The following is a 24877-nucleotide window of genomic DNA, read 5'->3' as shown; positions in this document are numbered from 1 at the left end:
TTTATACGGATAGCGTTTGAGATATTTCCATGTTAATACAGATGGCGATGTGGATATTTCCATGTTTATGCAGATGGCGGTGCAGATATTTCCATGTTTATACAGATAGCGGTGTACATATTTCCATACTTATACAGATGACTGTGTAGTTATTTCCATTTTTATACAGATGGCGGTGTAGATATTTCCATGTTTATACAGATAGCCGTGGAATTATTTCCATGTTTATACAGATGACTGTGTAGATATTTTCATATTTTTTCACATGTCGGTGTAGATATTTCCATGTTTATACAGATAGCGGTGTGGCTATTTCCACGTTTATAAATATAGCAGTGTAGAGATTTCTGTGATTACAGAGATGGCTGTGTAGATATTTCCATGTTTATACATATAGCGTTGGAGATATTTCCATGTTTATACAGATAGCGGTGGAGATATTTCCATGTTTATAGAGATAGCGGTGTAGATATTTCCATGTTTATACAGATAGCTGTGTGGCTATTTCCATGTTTATACAGATAGCGGTGGAGATATTTCCATGTTTATAGAGATGGCTGTGTAGATATTTACATATTTAAACAGATGGCTGTGTAGATATTTCCATGTTTATACAGATAGTGGTGTAGATATTTCCAGGTTTATACAGATGACTGTGTAGTTATTGCCATGTTTATACAGATGGCGGTGAAAATATTTCCATGTTTATAGAGACAGCAGTGTAGATATTTCCATGTTTACACAGATAGCGGTGTAGACATTTCCATGTTTATAGAGATAGCGTTGTAGATATTTCCATATTTATACAGATAGCTGTGTAACTATTTCCATGGTTATACAGATAGCGGTGGAGATATTTCGATGTTTATACAGATAGCGGTGGAGATATTTCCATGTTTATAGAGATAGCGGTCTAGATATTTCCATGTTTATACAAATAGCTGTGTGGCTATTTCCATGTTTATACATATAGCGTTTTAGATATTTCCATGTTTATACAGATGGCGGTGTAGATATTTTCATGTTTATGCAGATGGCGGTGCAGATATTTCCATGTTGATACAGATAGCGGTGTACATATTTCCTTATTTATACAGATGACTGTGTAGTTATTTCCATTTTTATACAGATGGCGGTGTAGATATTTCCATGTTTATACAGATAGCGGTGTGGCTATTTCCATGTTTATACAGATAGCAGTGTAGATATTTCCAAGTTTATAGAGATGGCTGTGTAGATATTTCCATGTTTATACAGATGGCAGTGTAGATATTTCCACGTTTGTACAGACAGTGGTGTAGATATTTCCATGTTTATACAGATGACTGTGTAGGTATTTCCATGCTTATACAGATGGCGGTGTAGATATTTCCATGTTTATACAGATAGCGGTGTGGCTGTTTCCATGTTTATACAGATAGTGGTGTAGATATTTCCATGTTTATAGAGATGGCTGTGTAGATATTTACATATTTATACAGATGGCAGTGTAGATATTTCCATGTTTAGACAGATAATGGTGTAGATATTTCCATGTTTATACAGATTGCGGTGTAGTTTTTTCCATGTTTATAGAGATAGCGGTGTAGATATTTCCATGTTTATACAGATAGCTGTGTGGCTATTTCCATGTTTATACAGATAGCGTTGGAGATATTTCCATGTTTATATAGATGGCGGTGTAGATATTTCCATTTATATGCCGATGGCGGTGCAGATATTTCCATGTTTATACAGATAACGGTGTACATATTTCCATATTTATACAGATGACTGTGTAGTTATTTCCATTTTTATACATATGGCGGTGTAGATATTTCCATGTTGATACAGATAGCGGTGGAGGTATTTCCAAGTTTATACAGACGACTGTGTGGGTATTTTCATATTTTTACACATGTCGGTGTAGATATTTCCATGTTTATACAGATAGTGGTGTAGATATTTCCAGGTTTATACAGATGACTGTGTAGTTATTTCCATGTTTATACAGATGGCGGTGTAGATATTTCCATGTTTATTGAGATAGCCATGTAGATATTTCCATCTTTATACAGATAGCGGTGTTGACATTTCCATGTTTATAGAGATAGCGGTGTAGATATTTCCATATTTATACATATAGCGGTGTCACTATTTCCATGTTTATACTGATAGCGGTGAAGATATTTCCATGTTTATACAGATAGCGGTGGAGATATTTCCATGTTTAAACAAATAGCGGTGGAGATATTTCCATGTTTATAGAGATAGCGGTGTAGATATTTCCATGTTTATACAGATAGCGATGTGCCTATTTCCAAGTTTATACAGATAGCGGTGTAGATATTTCCATGTTTATAGAGATGGCTGTGTAGATATTTACGTATTTATACAGATGGCAGTGTAGATATTTCCATGTTTAGACAGATATTGGTGTATATATTTCCATGTTAATAGAGATTGCGGTGTAGGTATTTCCATGTTTATAGAGATAGCGGTGTAGATATTTCCATGTTTATACAGATGGCGGTGTAGATATTGCCATGTTTATGCAGATGGCGGTGCAGATATTTCCATGTTTATAGAGATAGCGGTGTACATATTTCCATATTTATACAGATGACTGTGTAGTTGTTTCCATTTTTATACAGATGGCGCTGTAGATATTTCCATGTTTATACAGATAGCGGTGGTGGTATTTCCATGTTTATACAGATGACTGTATAGATATTTTCATATTTTTACACATGTCGGTGTAGATATTTCCATGTTTATACAGATAGCGGTGGAGATATTTCCATGTTTATAGAGATAGCGGTGTTGATATTTCCATGTTTATACAGATAGCTGTGTGGATATTTCCATGTTTATACAGATAGCGTTGGAGTTATTTCCATGTGTATACTGATGGCGGTGAAGATATTTTCATGTTTATGCAGATGGCGGTGCAGATATTTCCATGTTGATACAGACTGCGGTGTACATATTTCCTTATTTATACAGATGACTGTGTAGTTATTTCCATTTTTATACAGATGGCGGTGTAGATATTTCCATGTTTATACAGATAGCGGTGTGGGTATTTCCATGTTTATAAAGATAGCAGTGTAGATATTTCCAAGTTTATAGAGATGGCTGTGTAGATATTTCCATGTTTATACAGATGGCAGTGTAGATATTTCCACGTTTGTACAGACAGTGGTGTAGATATTTCCATGTTTATACAGATGACTGTGTAGGTATTTCCATGCTTATAAAGATGGCGGTGTAGATATTTCCATGTTTATACAGATAGCGGTGTGGCTGTTTCCATGTTTATACAGATAGCGGTGTAGATATTTCCATGTTTATAGAGATGGCTGTGTAGATATTTACATATTTATACAGATGGCATTGTAGATATTTCCATGTTTAGACAGATAATGGTGTAGATATTTCCATGTTTATACAGATTGCGGTGTAGTTTTTTCCATGTTTATAGAGATAGCGGTGTAGATATTTCCATGTTTATACAGATAGCTGTGTGGCTATTTCCATGTTTATACAGACAGCGTTGGAGATATTTCCATGTTTATTCAGATGGCGGTGTAGGTATTTCCATGTTTATGCAGATGGCGCTGCAGATATTTCCATGTTGATACAGATAGCGGTGTACATATTTCCTTATTTATACAGATGACAGTGTAGTTATTTCCACTTTTATACAGATGGCGGTGTAGATCTTTCCATGTTTATACTGATAGCGGTGGAGATATTTCCATGTTTATACAGATGACTATGTAGATATTTCCATATTTACACAGATAGCGCTGTCACTATTTCCATGTTTATACTGAAAGCGGTGGAGATATTTCCATGTTTATACAGATAGCGGTGGAGATATTTCCATATTTATAAAGATAGTGGTGGAGATATTTCCATGTTTATAGAGATAGCGGTGTAGATATTTCCATGTATATACAGATAGCTGTGTGGCTATTTCCATGTTTATACAGATAGCGGTGTAGATATTTCCATGTTTATAGAGATGGCTGTGTAGATATTTACATATTTATACAGTTGGCAGTGTAGTTATTTCCATGTTTATACACATAGTGGTGTAGATATTTCCAGGTTTATACAGATGACTGTGTAGTTATTTCCATGTTTATGCAGATGGCGGTGAAGATATTTCCAAGTTTATAGAGAAAGCCATGTAGATATTTCCATGTTTATACAGATAGCGTTGTAGACATTTCCATGTTTATAAATATAGCGGTGTAGATATTTCCATATTTATACACATAGCGGTGTCACTATTTCCATGTTTATACGGATAGCGGTGGAGATATTTCCATGTTTGTACAGATAGCGGTGGAGATATTTCCATGTTTATAGAGATAGCCGTGTATGTATTTCCATTTTTATACAGATAGCTGTGTGGCCATTTCCATGTTTATACTGATAGCGGTGTAGATATTTCCATGTTTATAGAGATGGCTTTGTAGATATTTACATATTTATACAGATGGCAGTGTAGATATTTCCATGTTTAGACAGATAATGGTGTAGATATTTCCATGTTTATACAGACTGCGGTGTAGTTATTTCCATGTTTATAGAGATAGCGGTGTAGATATTTCCATGTTTATACAGATGGCTGTGTAGATATTTCCATGTGTATACAGATGGCAGTGTAGATATTTCCATGTTTATACAGATGGAGGTGTAGATATTTCCATGTTTATACAGGTGACAATGTAGATATTTCCATGTTTTTACAGATGGCGGTGTAGATATTTCCATGTTTATACAGATAGCGGTGTGGCTATTTCCATGTTTATACAGATAGCGGTGGAGATATTTCCATGTTTATAGAGATAGCGGTGTAGATATTTCCATGTTTATACAGATAGCTGTGTGGCTATATCCATGTTTATACAGATAGCGTTGGAGATATTTCCATGTTTATACAGATAGCGGTGGAGATATTTCCATGTTTATAAAGATAGCGGTGGAGATATTTCCATGTTTATACAGATAGCGGTGTACATATTTCCATATTTATACAGGCGACTGTGTAGTTATTTCCATTTTTATACAGATGGCGGTGAAGATATTTCCATGTTTATACAGATAGCGGTGGAGATATTTCCATGTTTATAGAGATAGCGGTGTAGATATTTCCATGTTTATACAGATAGCTGTGTGGCTATTTCCAGGTTTATACAGATAGCGTTGGAGATATTTCCATGTTTATACAGATGGCGGTGTAGATATTTTCATGTTTATGCAGATGGCGGTGCAGATATTTCCATGTTGATACAGATAGCGGTGTACATATTTCCTCATTTATACAGATGACTGTGTAGTTATTTCCATTTTTATACAGATGGCGGTGTAGATATTTCCATGTTTATTCAGAGAGCGGTGTGGGTATTTCCATGTTCATACAGATAGCAGTGTAGATATTTCCAAGTTTATAGAGATGGCTTTGTAGATATTTCCGTGTTTATACAGATGGCAGTGTAGATATTTCCACGTTTGTTCAGACAGTGGTGTAGATATTTCCATGTTTATACAGATGACTGTGTAGGTATTTCCATGCTTATACAGATTGCGGTGTAGATATTTCCATGTTTATACAGATAGCGGTGTGGCTGTTTCCATGTTTATACAGATAGCGGTGTAGATATTTCCATGTTTATAGAGATGGCTGTGTAGATATTTACATATTTATACAGATGGCAGCGTAGATATTTCCATGTTTAGACAGATAATGGTGTAGATATTTCCAAGTTTATACAGATTTCGGTGTAGATTTTCCATGTTTATAGAGATAGCGGTGTAGATATTTCCATGTTTATACAGATAGCTGTGTGGCTATTTCCATGTTTATACAGATAGCGTTGGAGATATTTCCATGTTTATATAGATGGCGGTGTAGATATTTCCATGTTTATGCCGATGGCGGTGCAGATATTTCCATGTTTATGCAGATAACGGTGTACATATTTCCATAATTATACAGATGACTGTGTAGTTATTTCCATTTTTATACATATGGCGGTGTAGATATTTCCATGTTGATACAGAGAGCAGTGGAGGTATTTCCAAGTTTATACAGACGACTGTGTAGATATTTTCAAATTTTTACACATTTCGGTGTAGGTACTGCCATGTTTATACAGATAGCAGTGTGGCTATTTCCATGTTTATACAGATAGCAGTGTAGATATTTCCATGTTTATAGTGATGGCTGTGTAGATATTTCCATGTTTATACAGATGGCAGTGTAGATATTTCCATGTTTGTACAGACAGTGGTGTAGATATTTCCACGTTTATACACATGACTGTGTAGGTAATTCCATGTTTATACAGATGGCGGTGTAGACATTTCCATGTTTATAAAGATAGCGGTGTGGCTATTTTAATGTTTATACAGATAGCGGTGCAGATATTTCCATGTTTATAGAGATGGCTGTGTAGATATTTACATGTTTATACAGATGGCAGTGTAGTTATTTCCATGTTTATACAGATAGTGGTGTAGATATTTCCGGGTATATACAGATGACTGTGTAGTTATTTCCATGTTTATACAGATGGCGGTGAAGATACTTCCATGTTTATAGAGACAGCCGTGTAGATATTTCCATGTTTATACAGATAGCCGTGTAGACATTTCCATGTTTATAGAGATAGCGGTGTAGTTTTTTCCATATTTATACAGATAGCGGTGTCACTATTTCCATGTTTATACAGATAGCGGTGGAGATATTTCCATGTTTATACAGATAGCAGTGGAGATATTTCCATATTTATAGAGATAGCTGTGTAGATATTACCATGTTAATACAGATAGCTGTGTGGCTATTTCCATGTTTATACAGATAGCGTTGGAGATATTTCCATGTTTATTCAGATGGCGGTGTAGATATTTCCATGTTTATGCAGATGGCGCTGCAGATATTTCCATGTTGATACAGATAGCGGTGTACATTATTTCCTTATTCATACAGATGACAGTGTAGTTATTTCCACTTTTATACAGATGGCGGTGTAGATCTTTCCATGTTGATACTGATAGCGGTGGAGATATTTCCATGTTTATACAGATGACTATGTAGATATTTCCATATTTACACAGATAGCGCTGTCACTATTTCCATGTTTATACTGAAAGCGGTGGAGATATTTCCATGTTTATACAGATAGCGGTGGAGATATTTCCATGTTTATAAAGATAGCGGTGGAGATATTTCCATGTTTATAGAGATAGCGGTGAAGATATTTCCATGTTTATACAGATAGCTGTGTGGCTATTTCCATGTTTATACAGATAGCGGTGTAGATATTTCCATGTTTATAGATATGGCTGTGTAGATATTTACATATTTCTACAGATGGCAGTGTAGTTATTTCCATGTTTATACACATAGTGGTGTAGATATATCCAGGTTTATCCAGATGACTGTGTAGTTATTTCCATGTTTATGCAGATGGCGGTGAAGATATTTCCAAGTTTATAGAGACAGCCATGTAGATATTTCCATGTTTATACAGATAGCGTTGTAGACATTTCCATGTTTATAAATATAGCGGTGTAGATATTTCCATATTTATACACATAGCGGTGTCACTATTTCCATGTTTATACAGATAGCGGTGGAGATATTTCCATGTTTGTAAAGATAGCGGTGGAGATATTTCCATGTTTATAGAGATAGCCGTGTATATATTTCCATTTTTATACAGATAGCTGTGTGGCCATTTCCATGTTTATACAGATAGCGGTGTAGATATTTCCATGTTTAGACAGATAATGGTGTAGATATTTCCATATTTATACAGATTGCGGTGTAGGTATTTCCATGTTTATAGAGATAGCGGTGTAGATATTTCCATGTTTATACAGATGGCTGTGTAGATATTTCCATGTGTATACAGATGGCAGTGTAGATATTTCCATGTTTATACAGATGGAGGTGTAGATATTTCCATGTTTATACAGGTGACAGTGTAGATATTTCCATGTTCTTACGGATGGCGGTGTAGATATTTCCATGTTTATACAGATAGCGGTGTGGCTATTTCCATGTTTATACAGATAGCAGTGGAGATATTTCCATGTTTATAGAGATAGCGGTGTAGATATTTCCATGTTTATACAGATAGCTGTGTGGCTATATCCATGTTTATACAGATAACGTTGGAGATATTTCCATGTTTATACAGATAGCGGTGGAGATATTTCCATGTTTATACAGATATCGGTGGAGATATTTACATGTTTATACAGATAGCGGTGGACATATTTCCATATTTATACAGGTGACTGTGTAGTTATTTCCATTTTTATACAGATGGCGGTGAAGATATTTCCATGTTTATACAGATAGCGATGGAGATATTTCCATGTTTATACAGATGACTGTGTAGATATTTTCATATTTTTACACATGTCGGTGTAGATATTTCCATGTTTATACAGATAGCGGTGTGGCTATTTCCATGTTTATACAGATAGCAGTGTAGATATTTCCATGTTTATAGAGATGTCTGTGTAGATATTTCCATGTTTATAGAGATGGCAGTGTAGATATTTCCATGTTTGTACAGACAGTGGTGTAGATATTTCCATGTTTATACAGATCACTGTGTAGGTATTTCCATGTTTATAGAGATGGCGGTGTAGATATTTCCATGTTTATACAGATAGCGGTGTGGCTATTTCCATGTTTATACAGATAGCGCTGTAGATATTTCCATGTTTATAGAGATGGCTGTGAAGATATTTACGTATTTATACAGATGGCAGTGTAGATATTTCCATGTTTAGACAGATATTGGTGTAGATATTTCCATGTTTATACAGATTGCGGTGTAGGTATTTCCATGTTTATAGAGATAGCGGTGTAGATATTTCCATGTTTATACAGATGGCGGTGTAGATATTGCCAATGTTTATGCAGATGGCGGTGCCGATATTTCCATGTTTATAAAGATAGCGGTGTACATATTTCCATATTTATACAGATGTCTGTGTAGTTGTTTCCATTTTTATACATATGGCGCTGTAGATATTTCCATGTTTATTCAGATAGCGGTGGAGGTATTTCCATGTTTATACAGATGACTGTGTAGATATTTTCATATTTTTACACATGTCGGTGTAGATATTTCCATGTTTATACAGATATCGGTGGAGATATTTCCATGTTTATAGAGATAGCGGTGTAGATATTTCCATGTTTATACAGATAGCTGTGTGGCTATTTCCATGTTTATACAGAGAGCGTTGGAGATATTTCCATGTTTATACAGATGGCGGTGTAGATATTTTCATGTTTATGCAGATGGCGGTGCAGATATTTCCGTGTTGATACAGATAGCGGTGTACATATTTCCTTATTTATACAGATGACTGTGTAGTTATTTCCATTTTTATACAGATGGCGGTGTAGATATTTCCATGCTATACAGATAGCGGTGTGGCTATTTCCATGTTTATACATATAGCAGGGTAGATATTTCCAAGTTTATAGAGATGGCTGTGTAGATATTTCCATGTTTATACAGATGGCAGTGTAGATATTTCCACGTTTGTACAGACAGTGGAGTAGATATTTCCATGTTTATACAGATGACTGTGTAGGTATTTCCATGCTTATACAGATGGCGGTGTGGATATTTCCATGTTTATACAGATAGCGGTGTGGCTGTTTCCATGTTTATACAGATAGCGGTGTAGATATTTCCATATTTATATACATAGCGGTGTCACTATTTCCATGTTTATACAGATAGCGGTGGAGATATTTCCATGTTTGTACAGATAGCGGTGGAGATATTTCCATGTTTAAACAGATAGCGGTGGAGATATTTCCATGTTTATAGAGATAGCGGTGTAGATATTTCCATGTTTATACAGATAGCGATGTGCCTATTTCCAAGTTTATACAGATAGCGGTGTAGATATTTCCATGTTTATAGAGATGTCTGTGTAGATATTTCCATGTTTATACAGATGGCAGTGTAGATATTTCCATGTTTGTACAGACAGTGGTGTAGATATTTCAATGTTTATACAGATCACTGTGTAGGTATTTCCATGTTTATAGAGATGGCGGTGTAGATATTTCCATGTTTATACAGATAGCGGTGTGGCTGTTTCCATGTTTATACAGATAGCGGTGTAGATATTTCCATGTTTATAGAGATGGCTGTGTAGATATTTACATATTTATACAGATGGCAGTGTAGATATTTCCATGTTTAGACAGATAATGGTGTAGATATTTCCATGTTTATACAGATTGCGGTGTAGTTTTTTCCATGTTTATAGAGATAGCGGTGTAGATATTTCCATGTTTATACAGGTAGCTGTGTGGCTATTTCCATGTTTATACAGATAGCGTTGGAGATATTTCCATGTTTATATAGATGGCGGTGTAGATATTTCCATGTTTATGCCGATGGCGGTGCAGATATTTCCATGTTTATACAGATAACGGTGTACATATTTTCATATTTATACAGATGACTGTGTAGTTATTTCCATTTTTATACATATGGCGGTGTAGATATTTCCATGTTGATACAGAGAGCGGTGGAGGTATTTCCACGTTTATACAGACGACTGTGTAGATATTTTCATATTTTTACACCTGTCGGTGTAGGTATTTCCATGTTTATACAGATAGAATTGTGGCTATTTCCATGTTTATACAGATAGCAGTGTAGATATTTCCATGTTTATAGTGATGGCTGAGTAGATATTTCCATGTTTATACAGATGGCAGTGTAGATATTTCCATGTTTGTACAGACAGTGGTGTAGATATTTCCACGTTTATACAGATGACTGTGTAGGTAATTCCATGTTTATACAGATGGCGGTGTAGACATTTCCATGTTTATAAAGATAGCGGTGTGGCTATTTCCATGTTTATACAGATAGCGGTGCAGATATTTCCATGTTTATAGAGATGGCTGTGTAGATATTTACATGTTTATACAGATGGCAGTGTAGTTATTTCCATGTTTATACAGATAGTGGTGTAGATATTTCCGGGTTTATACAGATGACTGTGTAGTTATTTCCATGTTTATACAGATGGCGGTGAAGATATTTCCATGTTCATGGAGACAGCCGTGTAGATATTTCCATGTTTATACAGATAGCCGTGTAGACATTTCCATGTTTATAGAGATAGCGGTGTAGATTTTTCCATATTTATACACATAGCGGTGTCACTATTTCCATGTTTATGGAGATAGCGGTGGAGATATTTCCATGTTTATACAGATAGCAGTGGAGATATTTCCATGTTTATAGAGATAGCGGTGTAGATATTACCATGTTAATACAGATAGCTGTGTGGCTATTTCCATGTTTATACAGATAGCGTTGGAGATATTTCCATGTTTATTCAGATGGCGGTGTAGATATTTCCATGTTTATGCAGATGGCGCTGCAGATATTTCCATGTTGATACAGATAGCGGTGTACATATTTCCTTATTTATACAGATGACAGTGTAGTTATTTCCACTTTTATACAGATGGCGGTGTAGATCTTTCCATGTTTATACTGATAGCGGTGGAGATATTTCCATGTTTATACAGATGACTATGTAGATATTTCCATATTTACACAGATAGCGCTGTCACTATTTCCATGTTTTTACTGAAAGCGGTGGAGATATTTCCATGTTTATACAGATAGCGGTGGAGATATTTCCATGTTTATAATGATAGCGGTGGAGATATTTCCATGTTTATAGAGATAGCGGTGTAGATATTTCCATGTTTATACAGATAGCTGTGTGGCTATTTCCATGTTTATACAGATAGCGGTGTAGATATTTCCATGTTTATAGAGATGGCTGTGTAGGTATTTACATATTTATACAGATGGCAGTGTAGTTATTTCCATGTTTATACACATAGTGGTGTAGATATTTCCAGGTTTATACAGATGACTGTGTAGGTATTTCCATGTTTATACAGATGGCGGTGTAGATATTTCCATGTTTGTTGAGATAGCCATGTAGACATTTCCACGTTTATACAGATAGCGGTGTTGACATTTCCATGTTTATAGAGATAGCGGTGTAGATATTTCCATATTTATACAGATAGCGGTGTCACTATTTCCATGTTTATACTGATAGCGGTGAAGATATTTCCATGTTTATACAGATAGCGGTGGAGATATTTCCATGTTTATACAGATAGCGGTGGTGATATTTCCATGTTTATAGAGATAGCGGTGTAGATATTTCCATGTTTATACAGATAGCGATGTGCCTATTTCCATGTTTATACAGATAGCGGTGTAGATATTTCCATGTTTATAGAGATGGCTGTGTAAATATTTACGTATTTATACAGATGGCAGTGTAGATATTTCCATGTTTAGACAGATATTGGTGTAGATATTTCCATGTTTATACAGATGGCGGTGTAGATATTTCCATGTTTATGCAGATGGCGGTGCCGATATTTCCATGTTTATAGAGATAGCGGTGTACATATTTCCATATTTATACAGATGACTGTGTAGTTGTTTCCATTTTTATACATATGGCGCTGTAGATATTTCCATGCTAATACAGATAGCGGTGGAGGTATTTCCATGTTTATACAGATGACTGTGTAGATATTTTCATATTTTTACACATGTCGGTGTAGATATTTCCATGTTTATACAGATAGCGGTGGAGATATTTCCATGTTTATAGAGATAGCCGTGTAGATATTTCCATGTTTATACAGATAGCTTTGTGGCTATTTCCATGTTTATACAGATAGCGTTGGAGATATTTCCATGTTTATACAGATGGCGGTGTAGATATTTTCATGTTTATGCAGATGGCGGTGCAGATATTTCCATGTTGATACAGATAGCGGTGTACATATTTCCTTATTTATACAGATGACTGTGTAGTTATTTCCATTTTTATACAGATGGCGGTGAAGATATTTCCATGTTTATACAGATAGCGGTGTGGCTATTTCCATGTTTATACAGATAGCAGTGTAGATATTTCCAAGTTTATGGAGATGGCTGTGTAGATATTTCCATGTTTATACAGATGGCAGTGTAGATATTTCCACGTTTGTACAGACAGTGGAGTAGATATTTCCATGTTTATACAGATGACTGTGTAGGTATTTCCATGCTTATACAGATGGCGGTGTAGATATTTCCATGTTTATACAGATAGCGGTGTGGCTGTTTCCATGTTTATACAGATAGCGGTGTAGATATTTCCATGTTTATAGAGATGGCTGTGTAGATATTTACATATTTATACAGATGGCAGTGTAGATATTTCCATGTTTAGACAGATAATGGTGTAGATATTTCCATGTTTATACAGATTGCGGTGTAGTTTTTTCCATGTTTATAGAGATAGCGGTGTAGATATTTCCATGTTTATACAGGTAGCTGTGTGGCTATTTCCATGTTTATACAGATAGCGTTGGAGATATTTCCATGTTTATATAGATGGCGGTGTAGATATTTCCATGCTTATGCCGATGGCGGTGCAGATATTTCCATGTTTATACAGATAACGGTGTACATATTTTCATATTTATACAGATGACTGTGTAGTTATTTCCATTTTTATACATATGGCGGTGTAGATATTTCCATGTTGATACAGAGAGCGGTGGAGGTATTTCCAAGTTTATACAGACGACTGTGTAGATATTTTCATATTTTTACACCTGTCGGTGTAGGTATTTCCACGTTTATACAGATAGAAGTGTGGCTATTTCCATGTTTATACAGATAGCAGTGTAGATATTTCCATGTTTATAGTGATGGCTGAGTAGATATTTCCATGTTTATACAGATGGCAGTGTAGATATTTCCATGTTTGTACAGACAGTGGTGTAGATATTTCCACGTTTATACAGATGACTGTGTAGGTAATTCCATGTTTATACAGATGGCGGTGTAGACATTTCCATGTTTATAAAGATAGCGGTGTGGCTATTTCCATGTTTATACAGATAGCGGTGCAGATATTTCCATCTTTATAGAGATGGCTGTGTAGATATTTACATGTTTATACAGATGGCAGTGTAGTTATTTCCATGTTTATACAGATAGTGGTGTAGATATTTCCGGGTTTATACAGATGACTGTGTAGTTATTTCCATGTTTATACAGATGGCGGTGAAGATATTTCCATGTTTATAGAGACAGCCGTGTAGATATTTCCATGTTTATACAGATAGCCGTGTATACATTTCCATGTTTATAGAGATAGCGGTGTAGATTTTTCCATATTTATACACATAGCGGTGTCACTATTTCCATGTTTATAGAGATAGCGGTGGAGATATTTCCATGTTTATACAGATAGCAGTGGAGATATTTCCATGTTTATAGAGATAGCGGTGTAGATATTACCATGTTAATACAGATAGCTGTGTGGCTATTTCCATGTTTATACAGATAGCGTTGGAGATATTTCCATGTTTATTCAGATGGCGGTGTAGATATTTCCATGTTTATGCAGATGGCGCTGCAGATATTTCCATGTTGATACAGATAGCGGTGTACATATTTCCTTATTTATACAGATGACAGTGTAGTTATTTCCACTTTTATACAGATGGCGGTGTAGATCTTTCCATGTTTATACTGATAGCGGTGGAGATATTTCCATGTTTATACAGATGACTATGTAGATATTTCCATATTTACACAGATAGCGCTGTCACTATTTCCATGTTTATACTGAAAGCGGTGGAGATATTTCCATGTTTATACAGATAGCGGTGGAGATATTTCCATGTTTATAAAGATAGCGGTGGAGATATTTCCATGTTTATACAGATAGCGGTGTAGATATTTCCATGTTTATACAGATAGCTGTGTGGCTATTTCCATGTTTATACAGATAGCGGTGTAGATATTTCCATGTTTATAGAGATGGCTGTGTAGGTATTTACATATTTATACAGATGGCAGTGTAGATATTTCCATGTTTATACACATAGTGGTGTAGATATTTCCAGGTTTATACAGATGACTGTGTAGGTATTTCCATGTTTATACAGATGGCGGTGTAGACATTTCCATGTTTGTTGAGATAGCCATGTAGACATTTCCACGTTTATACAGATAGCGGTGTTGACATTTCCATGTTTATAGAGATAGCGGTGTAGATATTTCCATATTTATACAGATAGTGGTGTCACTATTTCCATGTTTATACTGATAGCGGTGAAGATATTTCCATGTTTATACAGATAGCGGTGGAGATATTTCCATGTTTATACAGATAGCGGTGGTGATATTTCCATGTTTATAGAGATAGCGGTGTAGATATTTCCATGTTTATACAGATAGCGATGTGCCTATTTCCATGTTTATACAGATAGCGGTGTAGATATTTCCATGTTTATAGAGATGGCTGTGTAAATATTTACGTATTTATACAGATGGCAGTGTAGATATTTCCATGTTTAGACAGATATTGGTGTAGATATTTCCATGTTTATACAGATGGCGGTGTACATATTGCCATGTTTATGCAGATGGCGGTGCCGATATTTCCATGTTTATAGAGATAGCGGTGTACATATTTCCATATTTATACAGATGACTGTGTAGTTGTTTCCATTTTTATACATATGGCGCTGTAGATATTTCCATGTTTATACAGATTGCGGTGGAGGTATTTCCATGTTTATACAGATGACTGTGTAGATATTTTCATATTTTTACACATGTCGGTGTAGATATTTCCATGTTTATACAGATAGCGGTGGAGATATTTCCATGTTTATAGAGATAGCCGTGTAGATATTTCCATGTTTATACAGATAGCTTTGTGGCTATTTCCATGTTTATACAGATGGCGGTGTAGATATTTTCATGTTTATGCAGATGGCGGTGCAGATATTTCCATGTTGATACAGATAGCGGTGTACATATTTCCTTATTTATACAAATGACTGTATAGTTATTTCCATTTTTATACAGATGGCGGTGTAGATATTTCCATGTTTATACAGATAGCGGTGTGGCTATTTCCATGTTTATACAGATAGCAGTGTAGATATTTCCAAGTTTATGGAGATGGCTGTGTAGATATTTCCATGTTTATACAGATAACGGTGTACATATTTCCATATTTATACAGATGACTGTGTAGTTATTTCCATTTTTATACATAAGGCGTTGTAGATATTTCCATGCTGATACAGATAGTGGTGGAGGTATTTCCAAGTTTATACAGACGACTGTGTAGATATTTTCATATTTTTACACATGTCGGTGTAGATATTTCCATGTTTATACAGATAGCAGTGTGGCTATTTCCATGTTTATACAGATAGCACTGTAGATATTTCCATGTTTATAGAGATGGCTGTGTAGATATTTCCATGTTTATACAGATGGCAGTGTAGATATTTCCATGTTTGTACAGACAGTGGTGTAGATATTTCCACGTTTATACAGATGACTGTGTAGGTAATTCCATGTTTATACAGATGGCGGTGTAGACATTTCCATGTTTATAAAGATAGCGGTGTGGCTATTTCCATGTTTATACAGATAGCGGTGCAGATATTTCCATGTTTATAGAGATGGCTGTGTAGATATTTACATGTTTATACAGATGGCAGTGTAGTTATTTCCATGTTTATACAGATAGTGGTGTAGATATTTCCAGGTTTGTACAGATGACTGTGTAGTTATTTCCATGTTTATACAGATGGCGGTGAAGATATGTCCATGTTTATAGAGATAGCCGTGTAGATATTTCCATGTTTATACAGATAGCCGTGTAGACATTTCCATGTTTATAGAGATAGCGGTGTAGATTTTTCCATATTTATACAGATAGCGGTGTCACTATTTCCATGTTTATACAGATAGCGGTGGAGATATTTCCATGTTTATACAGATAGCAGTGGAGATATTTCCATGTTTATAGAGATAGCGGTGTAGATATTACCATGTTAATACAGATAGCTGTGTGGCTATTTCCATGTTTATACAGATAGCGTTGGAGATATTTCCATGTTTATTCAGATGGCGGTGTAGATATTTCCATGTTTATGCAGATGGCGCTGCAGATATTTCCATGTTGATACAGATAGCGGTGTACATATTTCCTTATTTATACAGATGACAGTGTAGTTATTTCCACTTTTATACAGATGGCGGTGTAGATCTTTCCATGTTTATACAGATAGCGGTGGAGATATTTCCATGTTTATACAGATGACTATGTAGATATTTCCATATTTATACAGATAGCGGTGTCACTATTTCCATGTTTATACTGATAGCGGTGGAGATATTTCCATGTTTATACAGATAGCGGTGGAGATATTTCCATGTTTATAAAGATAGCGGTGGAGATATTTCCATGTTTATAGAGATAGCGGTGTAGATATTTCCATGTTTATACAGATAGCTGTGTGGCTATTTCCATGTTTATACAGATAGCGGTGTAGATATTTCCATGTTTATAGAGATGGGTGTGTAGATATTTACATATTTATACAGATGGCCGTGTAGTTATTTCCATGTTTATACACATAGTGTTGTAGATATTTCCAGGTTTATACAGATGACTGTGTAGTTATTTCCATGTTTATGCAGATGGCGGTGAAGATATTTCCAAGTTTATAGAGACAGCCATGTAGATATTTCCATGTTTATACAGATAGCGTTGTAGACATTTCCATGTTTATAAATATAGCGGTGTAGATATTTCCATATTTATACACATAGCGGTGTCACTATTTCCATGTTTATACAGATAGCGGTGGAGATATTTCCATGTTTTTACAGATAGCGGTGGAGATATTGCCATGTTTATAGAGATAGCCGTGTATATATTTCCATTTTTATACAGATAGCTGTGTGGCCATTTCCATGTTTATACAGATAGCGGTGTAGATATTTCCATGTTTATAGAGATGGCTGTGTAGATATTTACATATTTATACAGATGGCAGTGTAGATATTTCCATGTTTAGACAGATAATGGTGTAGATAATTCCATGTTTAGACAGATAATGTTGTAGATATTTCCATGTTTAGACAGATAGCGTTGGAGATATTTCCATGTTTATACAGATAGCGGTAGAGATATTTCCATGTTTGTACAGATAGCGGTGGAGATATTTCCATGTTTATACAGATAGCGGTGTACATATTTCCATATTTATACAGGTGACTGTGTAGTTATTTCCATTTTTATACAGATGGCGTTGAAGATATTTCCACGTTTATACAGATATCGGTGGAGATATTTCCATGTTTATACAGATGACTGTGTAGATATTTTCATATTTTTATACATGTCGGTGTAGATATTTCCATGTTTATACAGATAGCGGTGTGGCTATTTCCATGTTTATACAGATAGCAGTGTAGATATTTCCATGTTTATAGAGATGGCTGTGAAGATATTTACATGTTTATACAGATGGCAGTGTAGATATTTTCATGTTTATACAGATAGTGGTGTAGATATTTCCAGGTTTATACAGATGACTGTGTAGTTATTTCCATGTTTATACAGATGGCGGTGACGATATTTCCATGTTTATAGAGACAGTCATGTAGATATTTCCATGTTCATACAGATAGCGGTGTAGACATTTCCATGTTTATACAGACAGCGGTGTATATATTTCCATATTTATACAGATAGCGGTGTCACTATTTCCAAATTTATGCAGATAGTGGTGGAGATATTTCCATGTTTATACAGATAGCTGTGTAGCTATTTCCATGTTTATACAGATATCGTTGGAGTTATTTCCATGTTTATAAAGATGGCAGTGTAGATATTTCCATGTTTATGCATATGGCGGTGCAGATATTTCCATGTTTATACAGATAGCGGTGTACATATTTCCTTATTTATACAGATGACTGTGCAGTTATTTCCCTTTTTATACAGATGGCAGTTTAGATATTGCCATGTTTATACAGATAGCGGTGGAGATATTTCCATGTTTATAGAGACGGCTGTGTAGATATTTACATATTTATACAGATGGCAGTGTAGATATTTCCATGTTTAGACAGATAATGGTGTAGATATTTCCATGTTTATACAGATTGCGGTGTAGGTATTTCCATGTTTATAGAGATAGCGGTGTAGATATTTCCATGTTTATACAGATGGCCGCATAGATATTTCCATGTGTATACAGATGGCAGTGTAGATATTTCCATGTTTATACAGATGGAGGTGTAGATTTTTCGATGTTTATACAGATGACTGTGTAGATATTTCCATGTTTTTACAGATGGCGGTGTAGATATTTCCATGTTTATACAGATAGCGGTGTGGATATTTCCATGTTTATACAGATAGCGGTGTAGATATTTCCATGTTTATAGAGATGGCTGTGTTGATATTTTCATGTTTATACTGATGGCAGTGTAGATATTTTCATGTTTATACAGATAGTGGTGTAGATATTTCCAGGTTTATACAGATGACTGTGTAGTTATTTCCATGTTTATACAGATGGCGGTGAAGATATTTCCATGTTTATAGACACAGCCATGTAGATATTACCATGTTTATACAGATAGAAGTGTAGACATTTCCATGTTTATTGAGATAGCGGTGTAGATATTTCCATATTTATACAGATAGCGGTGTCACTATTTCCATGTTTATACAGATAGAGGTGGAGATATTTCCATGGTTATACAGATAGCGGTGGAGATATTTCCATGTTTATAAAGATAGCGGTGTAGACATTTCCATGTTTATACAGATAGCTATGTGGCTATTTCCATGTTTGTACAGATAGCTTTGGAGATATTTCCATGTTTATACACATGGCGGTGTAGATATGTCCATGTTTATGCAGATGGCGGTGCAGATATTTCCATGTTTATACAGATAGCGGTGTACATATTTCCATATTTATACAGGTGACTGTGTAGTTATTTCCATTTTTATACATATGGCGGTGTAGTTATTTCCATGTTTATACAGATAGCGGTGGAGATATTTCCATGTTTATACAGATGACTGTGTAGATATTTTCATATTTTTACACATGTCGGTGTAGATATTTCCATGTTTATACAGATAGCAGTGTGGCTATTTCCATGTTTATACAGATAGCAGTGTAGATAATTCCATGTTTATAGAGATGGCTGTGTAGATATTTCCATGTTTATACAGATGGTAGTGTAGATATTTCCATGTTTGTACAGACAGTGTTGTAGATATTTCCATTTTTATACAGATGACTGTGTAGTTATTTCCATTTTTATACAGATAGCGGTGTAGATATTTCCATGTTTTTACAGATAGCGGTGGAGATATTTCCATGTTTATGCAGATAGCGGTGTAGATATTTCCATGTTTATACAGATTGCGGTGTAGACATTTCCATGTTTATAGAGATAGCGGTGTAGATATTTCCATATTTATACAGATAGCGGTGTCACTATTTCCATGTTTATACTGATAGCGGTGAAGATATTTCCATGTTTATACAGATAGCGGTGGAGATATTTCCATGTTTATACAGATAGCGGTGGTGATATTTCCATGTTTATAGAGATAGCGGTGTAGATATTTCCATGTTTATACAGATAGCGATGTGCCTATTTCCATGTTTATACAGATAGCGGTGTAGATATTTCCATGTTTATAGAGATGGCTGTGTAAATATTTACGTATTTATACAGATGGCAGTGTAGATATTTCCATGTTTAGACAGATATTGGTGTAGATATTTCCATGTTTATACAGATGGCGGTGTAGATATTTCCATGTTTATGCAGATGGCGGTGCCGATATTTCCATGTTTATAGAGATAGCGGTGTACATATTTCCATATTTATACAGATGACTGTGTAGTTGTTTCCATTTTTATACATATGGCGCTGTAGATATTTCCATGCTAATACAGATAGCGGTGGAGGTATTTCCATGTTTATACAGATGACTGTGTAGATATTTTCATATTTTTACACATGTCGGTGTAGATATTTCCATGTTTATACAGATAGCGGTGGAGATATTTCCATGTTCATAGAGATAGCCGTGTAGATATTTCCATGTTTATACAGATAGCTTTGTGGCTATTTCCATGTTTATACAGATAGCGTTGGAGATATTTCCATGTTTATACAGATGGCGGTGTAGATATTTTCATGTTTATGCAGATGGCGGTGCAGATATTTCCATGTTGATACAGATAGCGGTGTACATATTTCCTTATTTATACAGATGACTGTGTAGTTATTTCCATTTTTATACAGATGGCGGTGAAGATATTTCCATGTTTATACAGATAGCGGTGTGGCTATTTCCATGTTTATACAGATAGCAGTGTAGATATTTCCAAGTTTATGGAGATGGCTGTGTAGATATTTCCATGTTTATACAGATGGCAGTGTAGATATTTCCACGTTTGTACAGACAGTGGAGTAGATATTTCCATGTTTATACAGACGACTGTGTAGGTATTTCCATGCTTATACAGATGGCGGTGTAGATATTTCCATGTTTATACAGATAGCGGTGTGGCTGTTTCCATGTTTATACAGATAGCGGTGTAGATATTTCCATGTTTATAGAGATGGCTGTGTAGATATTTACATATTTATACAGATGGCAGTGTAGATATTTCCATGTTTAGACAGATAATGGTGTAGATATTTCCATGTTTATACAGATTGCGGTGTAGTTTTTTCCATGTTTATAGAGATAGCGGTGTAGATATTTCCATGTTTATACAGGTAGCTGTGTGGCTATTTCCATGTTTATACAGATAGCGTTGGAGATATTTCCATGTTTATATAGATGGCGGTGTAGATATTTCCATGTTTATGCCGATGGCGGTGCAGATATTTCCATGTTTATACAGATAACGGTGTACATATTTTCATATTTATACAGATGACTGTGTAGTTATTTCCATTTTTATACATATGGCGGTGTAGATATTTCCATGTTGATACAGAGAGCGGTGGAGGTATTTCCAAGTTTATACAGACGACTGTGTAGATATTTTCATATTTTTACACCTGTCGGTGTAGGTATTTCCACGTTTATACAGATAGAAGTGTGGCTATTTCCATGTTTATACAGATAGCAGTGTAGATATTTCCATGTTTATAGTGATGGCTGAGTAGATATTTCCATGTTTATACAGATGGCAGTGTAGATATTTCCATGTTTGTACAGACAGTGGTGTAGATATTTCCACGTTTATACAGATGACTGTGTAGGTAATTCCATGTTTATACAGATGGCGGTGTAGACATTTCCATGTTTATAAAGATAGCGGTGTGGCTATTTCCATGTTTATACAGATAGCGGTGCAGATATTTCCATGTTTATAGAGATGGCTGTGTAGATATTTACATGTTTATACAGATGGCAGTGTAGTTATTTCCATGTTTATACAGATAGTGGTGTAGATATTTCCGGGTTTATACAGATGACTGTGTAGTTATTTCCATGTTTATACAGATGGAGGTGAAGATATTTCCATGTTTATAGAGACAGCCGTGTAGATATTTCCATGTTTATACAGATAGCCGTGTAGACATTTCCATGTTTATAGAGATAGCGGTGTAGATTTTTCCATATTTATACACATAGCGGTGTCACTATTTCCATGTTTATACAGATAGCGGTGGAGATATTTCCATGTTTATACAGATAGCAGTGGAGATATTTCCATGTTTATAGAGATAGCGGTGTAGATATTACCATGTTAATACAGATAGCTGTGTGGCTATTTCCATGTTTATACAGTTAGCTTTGGAGATATTTCCATGTTTATTCAGATGGCCGTGTAGATATTTCCATGTTTATGCAGATGGCGCTGCAGATATTTCCATGTTGATACAGATAGCGGTGTACATATTTCCTTATTTATACAGATGACAGTGTAGTTATTTCCACTTTTATACAGATGGCGGTGTAGATCTTTCCATGTTTATACTGATAGCGGTGGAGATATTTCCATGTTTATACAGATGACTATGTAGATATTTCCATATTTACACAGATAGCGCTGTCACTATTTCCATGTTTATACTGAAAGCGGTGGAGATATTTCCATGTTTATACAGATAGCGGTGGAGATATTTCCATGTTTATAAAGATAGCGGTGGAGATATTTCCATGTTTATACAGATAGCGGTGTAGATATTTCCATGTTTATACAGATAGCTGTGTGGCTATTTCCATGTTTATACAGATAGCGGTGTAGATATTTCCATGTTTATAGAGATGGCTGTGTAGGTATTTACATATTTATACAGATGGCAGTGTAGATATTTCCATGTTTATACACATAGTGGTGTAGATATTTCCAGGTTTATACAGATGACTGTGTAGGTATTTCCATGTTTATACAGATGGCGGTGTAGACATTTCCATGTTTGTTGAGATAGCCATGTGGACATTTCCACGTTTATACAGATAGCGGTGTTGACATTTCCATGTTTATAGAGATAGCGGTGTAGATATTTCCATATTTATACAGATAGCGGTGTCACTATTTCCATGTTTATACTGATAGCGGTGAAGATATTTCCATGTTTATACAGATAGCGGTGGAGATATTTCCATGTTTATACCGATAGCGGTGGTGATATTTCCATGTTTATAGAGATAGCGGTGTAGATATTTCCATGTTTATACAGATAGCGATGTGCCTATTTCCATGTTTATACAGATAGCGGTGTAGATATTTCCATGTTTATAGAGATGGCTGTGTAAATATTTACGTATTTAGACAGATGGCAGTGTAGATATTTCCATGTTTAGACAGATATTGGTGTAGATATTTCCATGTTTATACAGATGGCGGTGTACATATTGCCATGTTTATGCAGATGGCGGTGCCGATATTTCCATGTTTATAGAGATAGCGGTGTACATATTTCCATATTTATACAGATGACTGTGTAGTTGTTTCCATTTTTATACATATGGCGCTGTAGATATTTCCATGTTTATACAGATTGCGGTGGAGGTATTTCCATGTTTATACAGATGACTGTGTAGATATTTTCATATTTTTACACATGTCGGTGTAGATATTTCCATGTTTATACAGATAGCGGTGGAGATATTTCCAGGTTTATAGAGATAGCCGTGTAGATATTTCCATGTTTATACAGATAGCTTTGTGGCTATTTCCATGTTTATACAGATGGCGGTGTAGATATTTTCATGTTTATGCAGATGGCGGTGCAGATATTTCCATGTTGATACAGATAGCGGTGTACATATTTCCTTATTTATACAAATGACTGTATAGTTATTTCCATTTTTATACAGATGGCGGTGTAGATATTTCCATGTTTATACAGATAGCGGTGTGGCTATTTCCATGTTTATACAGATAGCAGTGTAGATATTTCCAAGTTTATGGAGATGGCTGTGTAGATATTTCCATGTTTATACAGATAACGGTGTACATATTTCCATATTTATACAGATGACTGTGTAGTTATTTCCATTTTTATACATAAGGCGTTGTAGATATTTCCATGCTGATACAGATAGTGGTGGAGGTATTTCCAAGTTTATACAGACGACTGTGTAGATATTTTCATATTTTTACACATGTCGGTGTAGATATTTCCATGTTTATACAGATAGCAGTGTGGCTATTTCCATGTTTATACAGATAGCACTGTAGATATTTCCATGTTTATAGAGATGGCTGTGTAGATATTTCCATGTTTATACAGATGGCAGTGTAGATATTTCCATGTTTGTACAGACAGTGGTGTAGATATTTCCACGTTTATACAGATGACTGTGTAGGTAATTCCATGTTTATACAGATGGCGGTGTAGACATTTCCATGTTTATAAAGATAGCGGTGTGGCTATTTCCATGTTTATACAGATAG

The sequence above is a fragment of the Pan paniscus genome, chromosome 8 (assembly GCF_029289425.2).
Source record: "Pan paniscus chromosome 8, NHGRI_mPanPan1-v2.0_pri, whole genome shotgun sequence".
Taxonomy (NCBI): Eukaryota; Metazoa; Chordata; class Mammalia; order Primates; family Hominidae; genus Pan; species Pan paniscus.
This window is presented reverse-complemented; position numbering follows the sequence as displayed.